Below are 6,000 nucleotides of genomic sequence, written 5' to 3'. Positions count from 1 at the left end.
CAGCCTTAGGTGGGTGAAGGAGAAGATAGTAGATGGAAAAGACAGAGAAGGAAAGAAAGGGAGGAGGGAAAGGAGAGGGAGAGGATGGACGAGAGAGAAAGAAATGGTAGCCGGCGGCGGCGACGAAGGCGGCGGCTTCGATGACCTGAAGGGGGGAAGAGGGGATAGAGGAGGCTAGGGCAAGTCTTCCGAGAAGAGTTAACAAAACTCAATTCCTGAACTATGACTTGCCTAATTGTTTCTTGAAACATTGGCCTAAACATATAGGCCTTGTAGGAAAGAGAAAATACAGTTAAAAGAAATAAAAATAAAGACGAGTGACGTGATGGGCGATGTGGTTTTGTGTCACGTTAGGGGGCAGTTCTGGATCTGCCTTTGGCGACGTGTCAGGATGCGTGAAGCGGCGTGTGCGGGTGGAGACGTGCCTGATGCTGGTGTGTTGACTTGATCCGGTGATGATGGCGGCATGTCTTCAATGATCGTGTTGACTTCAGATGATGGTGGTGACGCGTTCGGTGTCGATGAATTGACGTCGTCGCCACCACATTGTCTAGTCCTTTTTGAATGAAAAAGATGTATGATCCTAAATCCATTTCAGTTGAGACACTAAGAATAGATAGTAGGTGCTCATTAAAGAAACAATTCACTAAATTAATATTTATGAATCCCTAGATGGTTTTGTTGGGTTCGGTGCCTTGATTCCTCCATGGAAAATATGTTTCTATGGATGCAGAAGTATGTTGATCGATTCATAATTGATCTTTAAAATCATAAATTGAATGTACCTTTTGGGGAACTCGTTCCACACCCTTGACTTTGCTGCTCTGAGATCATTCTAAAGCCATTCACGTGTCTGGTCTAAGGAAGTATCCACGCGACCACTTGGCGCTTGGATATCCACGTCGTCATCTTCAACTCTTCTTGAAAACCTAGAAGATGTTCTCACCATGAAGACACTCTCCTTGGATGAGTGGAGAAGAGAGTGTATAAAGGGAGGGTATCTCAAATCTGTCTTGCATGGGTGCTTGAAATGAGAGCCCTTTCCCTCTTTATATTTGACTTAAGGTTTTTCTCAAAAACCATACAAAGTAAAATATACCCACCTATGCCCTTAGGACCTTATGTGTATGACCCTCTAGGCCCATGTATAACTTTAGTGGCACAATAACAATTAACTATATCAACATATAAATTAATTAACAAAGAACTTATTTAATCCAACCAATAAGTTAAGTTTCCTGCCCATGGGGTGCCAAACTACACCTCGTGCTCTAGAAGATACCGAATAGTGTTGAACTCTCTCATGGAACCTTTACCATCATCAGTTATGGTATATATATAATTCATCATTCGTGTGAGACTCTTGAATGATTTAGGGTGCGGTTTATCGTCAAACCCTAATCTGTCATTCAATTAGTATTGATGTGTAACGATGATCATCGGAGAACTCCTTATCCAATATACTCACTAACCTAGCCAGGAATTTTCTGCATCTTCTTCTTTGAGTAGATCTCCTCTTATACTGAGGGTGGATGATCCCATCTTGACCACTAAATCATCTCCATGAGCTTCTTACTACATCTGAGCTATGACTTGTTTAAATCACATGATTAGAGCTATGTAGTTCTCCACTCACGAGATGTCCTTGGCATTTCAGGTCAGTTGATCACTTATAATACTATGACTTGAATCAACTTGATTGATGTTTAGGGATAATACCATTCAGGGATTCATATGGATCAATTCAGTGAATTATTTCTCCAATGAGCACCCACTATCTGTCCTTAGTGTCGCCTCACTAATAGCCACATGATCAACTATAATTATCGTATAAGTAGGATCAGCTAGTGCTATTCTATCTGGATAATTGATTGTCCATCTCCACTATCCATCAAGTAGGAATATTTGAAATACATGTTTAAAGACTAGTAATTACTGTATTATTATATCATCATAATTCTCTAACTCATCGCACATATTCATGGACTTCATAATATCACACGGAATAATAATGAACGTAAATATTTTATTCAATGAAATTAAATATACATGGTAGTGTGATTGTCTTGACGACCACATAATATCCATCAGATTTCATACCCAACCAAAAATCATGCTGATTTTTTCCATGATTATGTAAGTGATCCTTAGACATAAGTCACCAAGGACATCTTATGGATGGATGGTTGTGTTTTTACTATGGCCTAGGAATCGTTTATTGTAACACCCTTAACACTCTTACGCTAGATGCAACAATAATTCCAAACAGTATATATTTTTGTAACAATAGGATACATACCCTTGGTATAAGAGGTTACTAAATCAATGAAGACAATGTTATGAAATCATTGGCAAAAGTGGTGAAAATATTTAAGCTAGGGTTTTTATGATGACATCTTGATGCATTAATTTTAACTAAGATGACCAATAAGGGTTTTACACTTGACTATACATGATACCTAATGATTAGAGATTATACACGATGACTAATGATAGAAATGTTTCGTGAAAGAGTTGATGAACTCCTTTATACATATCCCATTGGCTCGCTAAAGCAGATACGACAAGATAAGAACTCTAAAGTTAAGCGTGTTACAATGGGAAAATTTTGGATGGATGACCACACTGAGATTTTATTGATAAGACTTTACCAGGACAAAAATGAGGAAATAAATGATAGACTACACGATGTACTAATACCAAGATACATGTACAAATTTGCAGAGAAATGAATATACTTAAGAAACCCATAAATAAAAATATAACTCCTTTGTACATGATAAATCATGCGATGTGGCCTTGTAACCTTGATACTTTAGAAATTATGGTTATTTTTTTCATTTTAGGCTTATAATTTTTAATAGATGTGTAAAACTCTATACATACATAAAGTGAGCAAGGGTTGAATAAGTTGATTTTTTCTTAAATGTAATTTAACGAAAACAAACTATTGACAAATAATTCGAATTAATTCTAGTAAGCAGACAAAATATTTATCCTAATTAGCCTTAAGTATCTAAGTTTTATGAATAATTTTGAATTTTTTTTTGAATTTTCTAATGATAGGTATTGATTAAGTCTAATGAAATACTTTAGCTTATGCTATGGCAGTGCCTGGTGATGATTTGTAGTGGTGGTGTAAATGGAGTGAATGGAGGGGTTCTACCATTTTGGAGTATCACAAAATGACAATGAATACACGCTAGTGAGTAGCAGAGAAAAATAACGGAGATGGAGGAGAATATGCATAGAGAGCAGTGGATTTAGAGATGGTGTGTGTGGTGATGAAAACCTAAGATATCATATTTGATAACCAAGGAAAATAGATAAACACCTGCATTCAAAAAAATATTAAGATTATACTTACCTCATCATCCAGAAAATTTGAAGCATCCCTTTAAATACTGTAATAAAATAAAATTTATAAATTTATAAATTAATTTTATGGATTTAAAAACCATTTTGTTTATATACTTGGTGTCAGGAAAATCCATAAAATACCACAAAATCAGAAATTTCAGAATTGCATTCTAAACAAATCCATATAATATTTAAATAAATTCAAATAAATATTTTCTAGCTCAAAAAATATTTTTACAAACGAATGTAATGTCTAAAAAATCCAAAAAACTACCAAAAAATTTGGAAACATCAGATTTATTTTAAACATGTATTTTATTATTAATATATATTTTATAAAATATTTGATTTATAAAATTAATGTGTGTTTTCTTTTAAATTAAATAATTTTGAGAAAATCTGAACTTCATTGTCAAAATGTAATAAAAATTTAAGACATAATAATATGGATTTATGATTATTTCATTTAGAGTAACTGCATAAGAATGCATAAAATTACAATATGAATTAGTATTTTATGTACGATTACCACATCTCATGTGTTAGGACTCAACCTATTGATTGGGTTAAATTGATCCATGATTAATCAACTAATATGCTCAATATACTTGACCAATAATTTTAGACAATAAATAGTTATTGGGCCTGATGGATTTATAAATGGGACTAGTACATGGGCTTAGAAAATGATATGTGCAAGGTTTATTAGAAGTTTGAGAGCATAATTACCTGAATTCGCATAATAAATTACATTCAAGTGCACATGCTAGTATTTCTTTGTGCTTCCCATCTCTCTCTCTCTATCTCTCTCTCCTTGGATGACCACCCTTTTTAATGGCACCAATTGTTGATAAGATTCATTCTGAATAATAGGGCACTCACCGAGTAAAAGAAGAGGATAATTAACAAGTGTAGGACAATGTCTAGAGGCTGGAAATCTGAGAAGGTTAAATCTTTTTCAAGGAACCAAAAAATGGCATACTTGATATGATCACCGTGCTCTTTGGATTTAGTTTTTGATGTCCAAATAGTTTTGGTCTTTATTGATAGTGTCATTGATCATGATCACAAAATAAAACAAAGTCAACATAATGCCATTATTTCATGAAACATCACTATCAATAAAGAAAGGAGCTCCTTATGTCATTCAGTCTCTTAGGAGATGGACTCCCTTATCATATTCCTTGCTAACTAATATAATTTTAATTACATTGTGTTGATAGGGATTTTTCATATAATTTACTAAACATTTTTTGTAATTTTTTACAACCAATGGCCTAATGCAGTACTATGAAAATGTCTACCATTTGTGTTTCCATGGACTACTGTCCTTAACTTATAGATTTTTGTGTTTCCATGCACTCCTTCATTAGGCATGGCTCTTCAGGTTTTAATACAATGTTTCACCTTTTTTTATGAGTATCACTTGTAAAAAGTTTGAATGCAAGCTCTCCCGAGCCATCACTCTTAAGGACATAGGCTATGTGCTCAGATTTAAGGAGGATCTTTAAGTTCCTGAGCCAGTTGGTAAAGTTTGGTCCAATCAATCGGTTAGAATCAAGTGACATTGGCCTTGACTCCATATCTTGATGTTGCATTTGCAACTCATTGCATATATAAGCTAGCATGTAGCATTAGACCGTAGTGGAATCATCTTTACGCTTTTGATATTCCATAATCTCCCCTTCATTTCCATCCAACGCAAGCTCTCCCGACCCATCATTCTCAACGACGTGGGCTATGTGCTCAGAATTAAGGAGGACATTTAAGTTCTTGAGCCAATTAGTAAAGTTTGGTCCAGTCAATCGGTTGGCATACATTATGCCATGAAGCGGGTTGCCCGATGTCATCTTTGCCTGCATGAGATATATCTAATGAATTACTAGTTAAATCATACTCTAAGTTAATCGAATATATAGCTCCCACTAAAATTCATGATTCCATACAATCCTCAAGTGTATGAAAGCAGATAAATCAAACTATCTCCTAATGGGGTTCCAAATTTCAACAAGTGTAATACGCCGTGTAGTATAACCCCACAAATCATAATACACGTTATTGAACACCCATCTCATGGGATTTGAAACTCTTTGTAACATCCAGTCAAATTTTGGTCCCCAATGCTCATGCGCCCTGGAGTATACCCCCACCAACCACTGAGTCTGGTCTAAGCAATGTAATCGTTATTTGTGGAAAATAGATGTACGTGTAATACTTGAGTATGCCCCCACCAAACTACACAGTTCCTCTATCTCGACCTTGTGTCACACACTAGCTCTCAGTTCCTCTTCAGGAAGAAGTAGGCCTGGAGTTGATTCCACCAATCCAGCTTAATAGGGACTTGGATCCTAAGAATATAATGACGAAGGACCACACCTAAGTTTGTCGCTTTCGCGTTGCAGCTCATAGTTTGAAGAGATGGATTTTACATGTCCCATCGATGACATGTGCGCATGTAATATCTTATATTAACATATGCCCTAACGCATGTGTGGTGTATGACTTTGTATGTGTGAGTGTAAGTTGATTATCTCATATAGCCAACTCCAGAGTCCAATCGCCTCGGTCCATTAAACTTAAGGGAACCTACATTTAATCCTCCTAGTTTCAATTTTCCACATCATATTAAAAATGCCACAT

This window comes from Wolffia australiana, chromosome 7, assembly GCF_029677425.1.
Source record: "Wolffia australiana isolate 7733 chromosome 7, ASM2967742v1".
Classification (NCBI taxonomy): Eukaryota; Viridiplantae; Streptophyta; class Magnoliopsida; order Alismatales; family Araceae; genus Wolffia; species Wolffia australiana.
Note: the sequence above shows the minus strand (reverse complement) of the source record.